Source organism: Opisthocomus hoazin, chromosome 8, assembly GCF_030867145.1.
Source record: "Opisthocomus hoazin isolate bOpiHoa1 chromosome 8, bOpiHoa1.hap1, whole genome shotgun sequence".
Taxonomy (NCBI): Eukaryota; Metazoa; Chordata; class Aves; order Opisthocomiformes; family Opisthocomidae; genus Opisthocomus; species Opisthocomus hoazin.
This window is the reverse complement of record NC_134421.1, coordinates 14,818,657-14,833,128: the sequence shown is the minus strand read 5'-3', so window position 1 is coordinate 14,833,128 and position 14,472 is coordinate 14,818,657. Positions and strand designations below refer to the sequence as shown.

The following is a 14,472-nucleotide window of genomic DNA, read 5'->3' as shown; positions in this document are numbered from 1 at the left end:
GAGCTTCGCAGGTTCTTAGGCTAGGGGCGTGCTGTCTCCTTGGCTTTCATTAGCCCTGGCTGAAGTCCCCTTCGTTAGCCGCTGGCGAGGTCCTGCGTGTCCCCCTGCACGGGGCAGCGCTGTCGCGGGTGCCTGGCTCCGAATGAAACTGCTGCAAGAACTGACACCCGCTTTGACCCTTTCTATCTCTCGCATTGATTGTCAGTGGCTGAAAAACAGGTCTCTGTCCACTCTGAAGGTATCTTCCCAGGCTCCCAAGCCCCACCTTCTGCTTCTGCTATTTAGTCCCTTCCATTACCCATTCCTCTTTATCCGGACCAGCGCTTGCTGTTTTGAGATGGCAGAGCTTGGCAGAAATCTCCTGAGGCTTTCCATGCCTATATTTAGTTCAGCAAGTGATGCTGAAAAGCTGTGTCTCCGCAGTTGGGGTGCCTTTGTGTGTTGCTGCGTGCCCAGAATGTGCCCGGTTAGATGGAGGTGTGTGCCCCCGAGCTACAGCTTGGCGCGGGCACGTTTCGGAGAGCAGTTCTGCACAGCCTGGTGTTGCAGTGCGCTCTCAGCCACAACCATTGCGTGCAGAGCCTGTGTCTCTGTGGGGCAGAAAGGTGCCTGGGTCACTGGTACACAAGTGTGTGTAGTTTGTGCATGCCTAGGGCTGAGCACTCTGAAGCAGGGGCCGGTTGGCTTGGAGATGGGCAGAGCCAGGAAGGATGGGATTCTGTTGGAGCATGGGCCGAAACAGGGGAGGGTATAAACTCATTTAAAGACTTGGGATATCCTAACAGACATCAGGGAAATCGGTCTTCCACAGAAATTGTTAATTTACAGACATGGCAAAGGAGGCATCAAGACCATGCGTTATTAGTATTGGTTGACCTTGAATTATGACTGTCTTGAGAGTGTGTACTATCTGGGGTAGGTTTTCAGGATTTGTGCTGCATATTGACATGCTGATGCTGAAGAGGATGCATATTAAAATAACCAGTAGGGGAGGAGAGCTCGGACCGTGTCTCAGTTGGGCTATCGCCGTTCATGCAGAGACCCCTTTTATGGAGAGCTGAGGAAGACAGCGAAGGTGAGTTCAGCTGTAGCATAGGGGTGCTTCTTGCAGGGGGAGCATCTGGCTCGCTATGCTGGTCCTTCGCAGTGCTTCACTGCAGGTTTGGCCGCCTGTGGGGCTGAAGGAGCGTGGCACATCCAGGACAGTATCCCCAGCCACGTTATTCTCATTCTGCAGTGCTGTTTGAAGCAGTGGAATGGCCTTACTCACAGCCTGTGAACGTATTTCATTTGGGCTCCGTCTTATTTAAGAAAACTGAACGTTGTTGGTATGTTAAGCTGGTAATTGCTATGGTATGAATTCAGCATTGCTACAGTGTCTTGCTCTGTTTGGTTCAGTCTCCTGACAGCATTGCCTGCCTGGTCTGAGTTCTGTTGTGTTTTAGGGAGCAAGTTCACCCTTTCTTCCTTGGAAATCTGGGAGATCACCTTCTCTATAGGTGTGAGGGGCTTGGTAAAACAAAATGGGAGCGTGTGGGGTGGGAAGACTAGAAACAGTGATGGGAAGAAATAGGAGATGCTGGAAGGTAGGATCGTGCTTGAAAAAGAGGAAACCAAAATTGCTAATGAGAGCAAGAGCACAGATTCATTAACAGAAAGTACCCTGGTCTTATCCCCCTTAATACTAAATCAGTGAAAATGAGTGTTAAACGAGACCCAATACATCATGTGCTAATTGCAGATAAAAGGGAGAGTCTTTGGTGTATGGGAATTACATGCTAAGAGGCTTTTTCTCTGTGCTGGTGAGGTTGCTGGCTTGCGTGGAGCACAAAGCCCTCCCTTTCTTGGACAGCCCAGTGCCTTGCTGGCGTTTTCCTCCGAATCTGTTTCCCATCAGGGCTGGGAGAGGGGGAAGGTGTCGAGCATCTCGGAGAGTGGGAAGGGAGCTGCTGCCTCCTTAAGGAGTCCCGCCAGCCCATGTGGCAGCCGGCAGTGCCGAGCGAGCATGTGTGTGTGCGTGTATGTACGTAGGTACGCCTTTGTAATGAATCACCCCGCCATTGTCTGCTCCCCTCCCTGCTGCCCTGCCGGCCATGGAGCCTTTCACCTGGGCTGCTGCCTGCCGGCGGGCCTGCTTCCAAGGTGGGAAGAGGAGGAGGAGGAAGGGTTGCTCGTGGTAATTAAAGCCAGACTGGGGAGAGCTGCTATTTTCCGACTGCAGCACCCCGTCTTCCCTCTTTCTCCATCTGGAGTTCCCAGCTTTTGATGTGGGTGTAGGCAGGAACATCTGAAGGTCCCCTTTTGTGAGGCTGTAGGATCACCAGTCTCCATTTTGTGGCACCGTTTGAAGCATCTTTGCTGCCCTGCCTGCCAGCATGCCCCCTCTTGTCCCCCCCAGCACCCCTCGGAGGCTCCAGCCAGCGCCGTTTATCTTGGCACGTGTTTGACTTGCTACGCTCTGCCCAGGGCTCGGGGAGGTGATGGCGTTTGTGGCTTTGAGACTAATTTATGTCCTTGTTAAAATGAACCAGCAAAGCAGCCTCATTTTTTCCAGAGGTTTTCTTCCCTTTCCCTTCCCCCTTCCATAACCCTTTCCCTCCCAGGCCCTGTGTGTAGCTGTGAGACAACGTTGTGCAGGCAAAAGTTGCTCGCTCAGTCAGTGATTTTTTTTTTAATTAAAAAAAACAAACGCAGTGCTCCTTAAATGGAGATCTTATTTAAATCAGAGCAGCGGCTGACTCATTAAAGGCCTCTCTGTCTCCTTTCCGTTCCTCTGCCTCATTCCCTTTCCCTATCTTTCTCTACCTCCTGTTACAGTAATGGTGTGACAGAATGGATCTTTGTCTGCGCTCCGCGTTGGGATCGTGCAGGGAGTGCGTATTTGGAGGGGAGAGAGAGGCCAGGAAACGGGGAGCCCTGTCACGACAGCCACCTTGTGCTAGCTAAAAATGTACAATGCGTCCCATTGTAGGAGACCGTCCGTCCTCCTTTGTCTGAACTGTCTGCAAGGAGACCGGGGCCCAGAACAGCCTCCCCCCTCCCGTCCCCTTAGGTCGGCTTTAGGATCTGTTCCCCTCCAGGCAAGCAGGATGCTGCAGGATTCCTCTGACCCCCCTAAATGAAATAATTAAAAAAAAAAAAAAGAGCTTTTCCTATGCATGGGGGAAGGCTTCCTCCCTTTTCTTCTCTCTGACTTCTCCTAGGAGCTACCACTACTTTCCTGTCCCCTTTCCTTGCTTTGAGGGTTGCATCTCCCTTTCCTTTCAGGCCACGTGTCCTTGCTGTGTGCTCCTCAGTTTGGTGTTACTCTCGCAAACTTGCATGAGCTGTCTGAAGGGGGTCGCTCTCTTCTCTGTTCACGGCCTTCTGCTCCTCTGCTTTTTTTGCTGTTCGAAAAGCAGTGCTTGTTTATGTGGTACCTGACTCTGTGCCTATGCCTGTCCCCCAGTTTCTGCTTCTCTTCTACCGTGTCAGCAGCAGAGGTTTATGTGAGAGGGATCCTGGCCTGTTGCTTTTCCAGGAGAATCTCCTCCGGGAATTGAAAGATGGATCTGCAGCTCACTTTCCCTGATGTAAGGACGTGGTCGCTTGAGGTGGGCCTATAGATTGCGTCTGTAATCTTAAGGGTTTAAAAATCAGCGGGGTCTGTCAGAACCTTGTGGTTTTTAAAGTCCCTTTCTCTTCATTACCTTTGCTGAGCACTTTCAGATGCGTTGGAGTAGAAGCGAACCGCTGTAGGCGCTTGCAGAGCAGCCTTGGGGTGGCAGAAGCTGTGTTCAGCGTTGCCTAGGGAGGATGGCAGTTGAAAAGGGAACTTGATACGGCAGTGCCATTTCCTTAAGTCCCTGTCCTAGAAATAACCTCGCTGCTCCCTAATGCATTTCTTCTGCAGGTGACTAGGTAACTAATCCCCAGGTACCTGGGAACTGAGAAATGAGGATGCCCAAGTTTGCCACAGTACGCGCTGTGATATTCGGATGACAAAGCAGTGTAAATTTAACATACTGTTTTATTGTTATTTTAAGAGCTATTAATTTATGGAGAATCTAGATTAGCGAAAAGGTCGTAGTGAGCTACGAAAAAATACTAAAAGTTGAAGGTTGAGGAGGAAGGAAACCCTTAAAACCAGCAACATCTTTCCCTGCAGGTTATTAATTCATGATGGCTCCATTGCACTTAATTAGTATTGACCAGCCTTCTACTATAAAATTCTAACACCAGTGCAGAAGGGCGCTGCAGTGGGAGGGGGAGGGGGCTAATGTTTTTTAGACCTGGATTCTAGTCTAATTAACTGCTTCAGGTAAAATGTTTGATGTTCCTGTTTTAGATACGTTTTCAGCAGATGATGTGTGCAGTTAACTGCCCCTTTGCAGGGAGTTTCTTAACCTGTTTGTCTCCCAGCTGCAAAGTCACAGAATTCACTAATGGGCATCCCTCGGAGGTCAAAGTACCAGGGAGGAGGTGGTTGATTTACCTCGGTCTGCTCTCAGATATCACTTGAAAGGATGTAGTCGGGTATTCTTCTCATCTGACATATTCCCTGGAATCAGAGTAGAGAAATAGTAACTTTCCTACCAAAAGTATTTTGGTTTGCTCCTGTAGAGTTATTTATGATCCTGTGCTGTGCAGGATGATGTTTTGCTGGGCTACTGGAGACTGTGCTGTGACCAGCGAGGGCTGGAGATGTGTAGCCTGGCTTTATAAGGTTCGTGGAAGCTACAGCAATTAATGCTCAGCTGTAAGCTTTTTTGAAAAAAGGAGAGTGTGCTTTGCCTGTGTAAAAGAAAATAGGACAAATGCTGGGCCTCTTCAACAGTGTGCTTTGTTTAAAATATCTGATTTTTTTTTTTTTTTTTCCTCCTTTGCAAAACTGTCCATTGAGCAATATTATTCACAAACTGAATTGAGAGTTATCAAGATGGTAATGGGAAGGCACTTCAGTTCCGGGGCATTTCCATATTTTAAGTTGTGAAAGAAACCTTCATTTGTTCTCCTTATTTCTGTGTCTATTTATGATAGTCTTTAATCACATGATTGCATGCTATTTTTTCCACAAGAAAGGAAAGAAAAAACAGACAACCCTCCACCCGTCCCCATCAGCTCCAGTATATGCGGCAGCACGATGACCTCTGCAAGTATCGGTAGCGGGGTTGGCCGTCCCAGATGCATCCCCCAGGCCTCTGCCACTTACACTGAATGTGTAATTAGCCGTCATTTTCTGTGCAGGCCAGCCTGGTCTGTGTTTGCCAGTTGGTTTCGTATATTTGCTGACAACAGAGGAATGGTGACTTTTCGCAATAATGGGCTCTGGTTTAGGCTTTGGGAGTGTCTACTGGTAGGCACATTTCCCCATCTCTTCCATCCCTGCGTGAACTTCTCTCACCTCTGCCATCCATCGTGGATGGATGGACAGGTGGTTGTCTTCTCACTCTCTCCTCATGTTCCCTGTTCAGTAACTTGTCCCATGCAAGTCCATATCTATGGTGTCCCTGTCTCCCTTCCTCTCCAGTTACATCTCATCCTGTTTTGGCACACTGCCTCTTTACCTTGATCGTTTCGGTTCTTTCTCAGCTGATTTTTAGGCCTGCTTATTCTTCCTCTGCTTCTCCTCCTCCTCCCTGTCCTCACTACAGTCTCCTTGTCGCAGGCTTTTTTTAACTTCTCTACCCACTCCTTGCACCCCTCATTTAGTTTGCCTTTTCTGCTCCTATTGCAGTCAAACTCGTCTGACCTATCCATTTTCCCCTCATCACCAAGTCTGTCTTGTTGGTGCTCAGGCTTTTTGTCCCCATTTGCTTTCCTTCCACTACACTTCCAGGCCTGGTGTTTTGGATTTGAGGCGGGTAACTGGTGCTCCATGTTACTTGGTCCCTACAAAGGGGATGGTGCAAAGTACAGGAGATCAGTCGTCTCCCTGCTGCCATTGATCTCCAGACCTGCATCTGACATGGCTGGTATCGCCTGTGAAGCTGTGGATGAGCCCTGAACAAGAGCATGAAATCACAGAAAATGGGGTGCAAGTGGCACTGCCAGCCACCCTCAAGAGCGTCTCTGTTTCCTGCTAGAACAAACTCTGTCTAAACCATTCTGATGGCACCTTAAAAACATCTGTGATGCTGCTGCCAGCCTTGACAATCCAAGTCCTTTTCTTTCTGAGCATTGCTAAGTCTTCCCTAATATTAAACATAAAGCTTGTTGCCACCATTTGTTTTTTCCATGATGAATATGAAGAATGGGTTGGTTCTTTTCTTTTCAGCGGATTTTGCATACTGGAATTCTTTTTCTTGTTTTTAGCCTTTTTAGACCATCATATATGGCTTTACTAGTGGATTTAGTTGATAAAGTGTAAGAGAAGCACTGTAGTCTTCCATAGTTTTGCTATAATGTTGGTCAGATTTTGGTGGCTTTTTAGTATGGTTGCTAAATACAGATCCCTGAAATGCAAATTTTTCTGTTAAATATGAAGTCCTTGCAGGCTTTTCAAGTGTGTGGGGTGTTTCTCTCCTCCCCCACCCCCCCATAAAAGAGACAAAATATTCCCCCTACTTCTTTCTTGGGTTGGGTTGATACAGCTGAAGTAACAAAAAAAAAAAAAAAAAAAAAAAAAAAAAAAAAAAAATTACCAACCCTAAAATCAAATACAGATAGCATGAACATTACAGGCAGGTCTTACAATGGGAAGCATCCGCCAGCCTGGCTCTACCAGCCCTGCCTGTAATGGAGACTTTCACCCTGAGTAGTCTCTAAATACCTAACTGGAATTGTGCTCTGAGTAGCCTGTAATCTGAGGGTGCATGGAGACACCAAAAATGTCCGAGTAATTGCAAGGGTAATCTTCTAGCTGCTTTTGAAGACTGCCCTTGGGCTGGGAATCTTGAGTACGGTTAAAACCCTCTGAACTGTCCTCCTGGTTATCCTGCTTAAAATTCATAGTCTCTGTAGTTTAGGTCCTGTGGAGTTTAGGATTTCTGTGTGCTTTATAAGTCCTGGTCTTGCCAAGCTGTCTGACTTGGAGGGCATATTTGACTTTCAGATAATTGCTTTTGATTAACCAAGATTTAGATAATTAGAGTTTGACCTGTGCAGTGCATAGTCCATCATTCACCTATCGGGTCTCACTGAGGCTCCTTATCTGAAGCCTGTGGCCTCCCTCCAGTCCTAATAGCAAAACCTGCTCTAAATTACGTGAAAAAGACCAATTTAAAAATACCTTGGAGAGGAGTTTGGGTTTCTTAGATAGTACTAGTTCTTCTTTGTCTCACGTACCCTCCATGAAGAGTGAAACCCTTAATCTGATTTGTTGTTCTTTGTAGCTTTCTTTAGTTTTGCTACTGCAGCATATGAAAGGAGGTTGTCAAAACTGAACAATTATGCAAAGTACTTAGGAATATTAGGGAGCAGGAGTAAGAACGGCTTTTGTTTTCCAGTATGTGTCCCTTCCTGCTTTGTAAAGTGTTGTTGAGATAAATAGAGCAGCAGGGGAGAGGATTTTGGAGTTCCAACAGGCAGAGCTTTATATCTGTGTTATCATACAAAGGATCCTTCCAGCCTGAATCAGGAGGTAGAAGAGGAAGAGTGTGGTAATTTGGTGAAATTAGTGAATTAGTCCATTTGTTGACTGTTGGTTGGACTACAAGGTACTGGATATGCTAGGGTTGCTTAGTGTTCAGATACTTAATGTGCATTAGTTTGCTTTAACTTTTCCCTTTGCTTTTCTTTGTGTGTGTGATATGAAGCTGTTTCATGTTGTTAAATTTGCTTTGCAAAACCATTCTCTTGTCTGCCTCCACCCCGTTCCAGGATGAAGCTCTCTTCTCCCTCAAAGCAATGGGAAGGAGAGGAAGAGTACTTTTAGGTGACCCTCTTATGTAAGTTTGGGTTGGGGGGTGGTGTTGATGGTTTTTTGGGGTTTACTTTAGACCATGTGATGGAGCCCATCTGTGGTAGAATGTAGTGTGGTGAGAAACAGGAATGAGGAAGGTGGTGACTGAAGGCTGTGGTGAGACCTGGGGACAGTTCCCTGCTCCAGGTGTCCTTCACAGGGACGTGGGTGACAGACTGTGAATGAGCGTATGCTGAGTGTGACTGATGAAGAAGTGTAGTCAAGGAGGGACTGACCCTCTTGGTGGCAGAAAGGATTTAGGTCATCCAAAGCCAGGTGCAAACGTTCATCCTAAAAGAATTTTTCCGAGGGACTCTGGATCTTCAAAGCTTCTTTTGGGCAAAATGCTCCAAGGGGTGTGAGAATGAAGTCCGTGTTACCAGATAAATTCGGAAAGGTGGAAAAAATACTGCGGAGATCTCGGTACTCTGTCAGAAAGCAGGACTTCTAAATGCCTTGTCTCGTTCAACGAGATGAATCTAAACAAATCAGGTTAAAGCAGATTAAAGATTCCTGAGCCATGTTTTTCATCAAGTCTGAAACTGTAGTTTTAAGCAGCTCGGTGGCAACTTTGTCCATAGACAAAACGAAGGTCCTGCTGTGAGGAGGTGAGAGAGGCGGTGACGTTACTGTCCCTTTCTGCTCAAATTTGATTTCTCAGGACTTTTTTTGGTTGTTGTTGGGAATACTCTTAATTGGTTTTGACAATGAGCTGCAGGGGTTCCTGCAAGTGTGGCGCACAAGTCAGGAGAAAGTTGTACCAGAGGCTGCAGACTTGACTGTCCCCATTGAGATCCGTGCCTTTCCTGCCTGCAGCCTGCCAGCTCCAAGCCTCCTTCCCCGATGGGTGGCCGGGGTCCTCCCTGGCAGCTCAGCCACGTGGCCAAGGACGCGTCTCCCAGCCAGACCTCTGCATAAAGCAGAAGTATTCAGAAAGCCAAAATGGCTTTTTCTTAGTGGGTGGGTAGGAAACTCTGAGCGATGCTATTTGTAACACAGAGAAGAAGAATAGCTAGAGCTGAGTAATAGGAATTTCTTATTGTTTTGGAGGAGCGTAAAGGAAGATAAATCTCATTCTTCTAGGGGTTTTATAGAGGTCTGTAGTGGCTTGTAAAAGTGTAGTAGGCCTCTAGGTTAGCTGTGAGGCTCTGTGTGTCACCATACAATTATTCTGAGATACTATCTGGCCTAAATCTAGGAGAAAAGAAGCTGGTGGCAGGAAAGAACCACGTTTGATTGACATGATTTAAATGCAGAGCTGTGATGAGCCTCCTGGCTACTATTCTGGCAATCCCAGCAGAAGAGTGCTAGTATGGGGCCAGGTGTCCTGCAGCTGATCCAGCTGTGAAGTGGTTTGGGAACTGCCCTCAGCTGTGTCTGTCCCAACATTCTGCCATGGATTACTGTGCCGGTGTGAGCTGCTCCTCTGCACCCATGCGAGGTCAGGTGTATGAGTCCTGCAGTTGCTGAAGTGCATGGAGAGGAGTCTGTTAATTAGGTGTGATGGTGGTGGTACCCAGTGGAAGCAGAGCACAAAGCTAGAGGCAGTTCCTCAAACCGTTCCCTCTGTAATCAACAAAGATCGACCACAGCTATAAAATGCGGGTGGTCATCGTACCCTGCGGTGCAGAATTCTGGGATTCTGGGATTCTGGAAAGGCTTTATGTCCTGGACGTGAGAGGGGAGGCTATAAGAGCACTTTTCATCTTAAATGACTTAAAAGAAGTTTTTCGCATGTGTCAGTCTTCCTGTGAATCTTCTAGCGCATTTTGAAGGCCTAACAGAGTGAAGGTACTTCAGGTAACAATAAATGTTGGCTGCTGTGGGCTGCTACTCATGCTGTCATTGGCCACTTTTGAACATTAACTCTTCCTAAATATTTAATAGGACACAAATAATGCTTAGTGTGTGATGGGCTTTACTGGCCTGGATGCATGAAGTTGGAAAGATCACCCAGAAGAGAAAAAAGGGTTACAGAGCACTGATTTGTTCTTGCGTTCAGCTAGAACTGTAAGTTCTGGCTAGCACTGTAAGTTCTCGGCATTGCCTACCCTTCACTTCTAGCAGAACGGAGCGGTTTAGATCCCCTCAAATGAGATGAAGTTAAAACCAAGTGCTGAGGGCTTGTGCTGAAGAACATTTCTTGGGTCTGGCAGTGGTGAAGCATCTCTGTGGGCTGTGCTGGCCCATCTGGGGGATGATTGCATGGAGCCCATCCAGCAAGCCGGGTCTCCCAAGCCGAGGGTGTGCTGGGTTGCAGAGGGACATCTGTTCCAAAGCAGCGTGTTTGTAGGACAGAGCAACTGTCTGTCTGTCTGTCTGTTCCATGTAGTAGCTTGAAACTGATGAGAAACGATTCCCGTTTCTTAAGTCCTCATTGCTTTGGATCAAAACTTTTACATCTTCAAAGGAACAATTCACTTCTGCTTTCTTCTTGTTTTCGGTTAATCGTGCTTGTTCTGAAGCAGTGAGGATTATCATCTTGGCTGCTTAGACTTGCGCTGCAGGATCTCCTTCCTCCCTGACCTCAGTTGCAGTCTTAGCGTTTCACACATCTCATCTCGTAAAGGAGGCAATTGCACCTTTGAAAATTAGAAGAACTGGCAGAGTCTGCTGAAATTTTGTGGTGTCTTAGGTCAGCTGTCAGTGGTAGTAACCTGAGCTATGGCAAATCTTTCCCTCTCTCTCCCCAGGGTGCCTGCTCTGCCCTTTGCGTGCCAGTGGGGCTGATATGATCCAAATTAACTTTTTCATCTGTTTGCATTTATTTTCTGAGTCATGAGAGGACCTCAGGAGCCACAGGATTAAATGTTGTTTTCTTCCCTAACACTTTTTGTATTGTAGCAAACACTATCTTTTCATTCGTGCCTGGGATCAGATGCCCTCTTTTTCCGTGTTAGTGTGGGTATGCAGCCCATCATGGGAATAACGCGGAGCTGCACAGTCAGCAGAAGAGCACTCGTTATTTTGATGTCTGCTGCAAAATGGTGGCTCCTGCTCTAAATTACTTGGTGAGGTAATTGCTCATCTTCCAGGATATTTTGCTTCCTCTGTGTATGAGGTCTGTTAACAGGATAGGAAAGTACAAGGTGTTTTTTGGGCCAAGTTGGGTCCAACTTCTGACTGGATCTTTTCGTTTTAGTGGCAGTTGGGGTGGCGGTTAGGAGCCGAGATGTAAAATCCCAGGACTCGCTGCTGGCAAAGCAGCGGGATTGTTGTCACTCTCTGAACTACACTGCTGTGATTTATATTTTATGTTTTTAATACAAACAGCATCTTTTTGGTAGTGTGGCTGATGGCCAGTCTTGAAGGGGGGATGCCGCTGCTCTTCCAGGAGCCTTCGGTCAGAAGGGGCACAGGGTCGTGGCAGGGGATCGATCCACCTCTTCAGTAGGCAGCTGCTCCTCCTTGGAATGCTATCTGGAGAGAAGTTTTGCTGTTTGACACTTTGGTGCTTCACTTTGGAGCCAGTTTGTGCCATAGAGCAGGGGGATGAGAGAGAGCTTCATCAACAGGGCATCCTGAGCAGGCTGTGCAGCGCTGGGATGCTGCCTTGGTCTCTTCTCCTGACCGTGAGGGCTATGGATGAAATAGCAGGAGCTCTGGTTTGTGGTAGGAAAGACACTCTTGATGTGCTGCAGGGCCCTGTCTGGGCATACCAGTGAGCCGGCTGTTCCCCTTCAAAGGTCTGAAAGCAGCTGAAATGAGACTGCAGGGGAGTTTAGTGGTTTAATCCAAGACTGTGCATCTGCAGACCTTGCTGAGTTGTCGCATACCCTTGCATGCGCCCTGCCGTGCCCAAGCTGTGGTGGGGCTGAACCATTTGGTGCCCAGCTTGTACCTTAAACTGGGCCAGGATCCAGGTACGAGGAGTGTCTTCTCCTTGTGCAGTCCGAGAGGCATCTTCCAGAGCATGTGACGCATTGAGAGTGGGGTTTAGTTACCATCAATTTTAAAATGTGGGCACTAGGAAAGGCAGAGATGCCTCACTTCTTATGTACTATTAATTACAGCTTTTGCCTGGAAAGGAGATGCCCTGGTGCAGCTCAATTAGCCGGGGCTGACTAGCGTGGTCCTTTCACCTCGGATAACCCTTTGGCTGCTGGCTGCTCTTTGTGAGTGTGTCTTTTTGGCTTCCCTTCACTCAGAGTAGGCTTAACTGTTTTCTGAAGGCTTCTCCATAAGTTGTGTGACCAGCAAATATCCTACGTCTTTTGAACCTAGTGAGATATGCGGTGGAAGCTGGTACGAAAGTCCAGTTTTCAACGTGGCCATGGATTTTATGGCTCTGTAAATTTGATCCTGAACAAGTGTCTTATGTGATTTTGATTTCCTTCAAAATTTACTGCAAAATTTTAGTTACCCCCTGAAATTGTCTTTAAAAAAAAAAAAGTTTCTTTATAAGTGAGAACGTAGCTAAGGTCCTAATTAAAAACCTGAGCTTTTAGCACTATGAAAGTCAAAATAGCCCCCAGTACCTGAACGACATGCAGATGACAGCTGAGTAAATGAATGCATTTTCTGGTATGTCCTAAACCTGTTGTCTAGCCGATTTTATTCGTGCCAGGGATGGCCAAGTTCTGTACATCTGTTGGCATCCCACAGAGCGCCCAGCGGAGCTGCTAGCAACTGAGAAATGCCTGTGTAAGCACACTGCTGAAATTAAGGGAGGGAGCTGGGGGGGAGGGAGACAGGCTTTCACACTTTTCACGTAGAGCTTTTGGGTTTGGTGGTCTTGGTTTTCTGCGGTTCCAAGGTGCAAGATTAAATGTTTAAGACCCTGCGGGATCTTAAAGCAAATTATTTTCTCCCTGAGCGTGAGCGCTACACCCCAAAGCCAGAGGCCCCCGAAGAGGTGACAGCAAAGCACGCGGCAGCTGGGTTTTGTACCTCTCTGGAGAGCAGAGCACCTTTGTACTTCTTCACGGTGTTTTTGCTTGTTTGGAAGGCAACTGGAGCTGCGCTCGTGAATGTTTGAGGCTCTTGGGTGCCTGTTGAGGGAGGGAGAGCCGAGGGAGGGCAGGCGGTGCGGGAGCTGGAGGGGCAGAACAGGGACAGGGAGCGGCCCCAGCCCTGCGTGGCTGTTGCATCTCTCTTAACGCTAGTAGACTTCTTGCTGGGATGAATGTGCTCTGAAATATTTATTGCCCTGTTTAAATATTCATCGCTGCAAAGGCAGCACAGCCTGATGGCAGCAGCAGAGCCTCAAGGGACAGGGGCTGCAGCAGTCCCTGGCATTTCCTTTCAGTAATATGATAAAAATATATTAAAAAAAAAAAAAAATAATCGGGCATTCCCCCACTGCAAGATTGACAGGAGCAGTCAGGCGTACATCTCGGTGTTTCCTCTTGGTGCCGGAGACTCGTGTTTGCTCGCAGGCTCGTATGCCGGGGTGCTGCTCTTGGTTGCCAGATGCTAATGCTTTTTTTTCCGAGCCCGTCTCCTGGGGCGAGCGGCTTTGTTTAGCCTGACGCTGTGTGCGTGAAAGGGGATGTACAGAAGGGGAGACCGACCGGCTGAAAGGGCTGAAGTTTTGCGTAGCCTGTTCTCTTGCCTTTCTGTAGGTGTGGGCAGAGAAATAGAACAAGGAGAGGGGAGAAAAAAAAGGACCTTTAGTGCACTTGGCTGTGAAAGGTGGAGGTCTGCTGGGAATTACCGAGGGGTAAATTTCACGGGAACTCACGCAGTAATGTATTAATGGAACTGCAGATGCTGACAGTCGTGCCACCGAAATGAGATGCTCTTATATCAGTTTAGCTTTTAAGGTTTATCGATTTACCTCCAGTAAAATAGAGCAGTTTAAAAGTGGGACTACCAGTAATACGCAGTGGTTTAATGTGAATATTTGGTACATCGCTGTTGTTAAACCCACGCGTGTTTTATGTGACCAAGGTGTTGATGGGGTGGTGACAAGGGAGAGCAGCATGGTTCCAAAGATGCTGCTGAGCACGGGGACTACAGGAGCCACAGGGACGACGCCCAGCCCAGGAGGAGCCATCGAAAGGTGGTCGAATGCGCTGTTGACCTCGAGCTTCACCTCTGAGCTGTGCAGGTGGCCTGTGTAGGGGAGAAGTCTGTACTGGTTCATGGTTACAGCAGGAATTTGGTAAACATACATTAGCTGGAAGGCCTGGGGGAGAGAGGCTTTAAAAGGATTTTGTAAGAAAGGGGAAATATTTCCTGAGGTACTTGATGAATTCACTGTGTATAAACCACCTTTATGTTGGCTTACATGGGGACACTCTAGAAGTTAAGCATAAGCGAAGCAGGTAGTGGCAATAACATATGTTGAATGTCCCTGTAACCTCTTGTTCTGGGATGAAGTGGCTTTCAGGTGCGTTTTCGAGTTGCGCTTAATGTAGCGTAACTGTGGGCTGCTGTGAGAAGAATAGTCCCCCTCGTCTCTCTGCCCTGGCCATATGTTCAGCCTCCTCACCGCTTTGGGCATCGTGTTTAGGCAGATATAAAGCGAGACAGTTCAGTTTATGACCAAACAGATGACTATTGTTTGGATTAATTTTCTGGCTCTGACCATGACTAGATCTCACAACAGCCGGGGCGGGAAGCAGAGCCACTGCTTCCGAGGCCAG

At 47.6% G+C, this 14,472-nt stretch overlaps 1 protein-coding gene across 15 annotated transcripts in view; it reads left to right on the top strand.

Annotated features, from left to right (window-relative positions):
• The window catches only part of RBFOX2 (RNA binding fox-1 homolog 2), a 171,380-nt gene that overhangs the window by 85,212 nt on the left and 71,696 nt on the right, over positions 1–14,472 (top strand). The gene's annotated exons all lie outside the window — the stretch shown is intronic.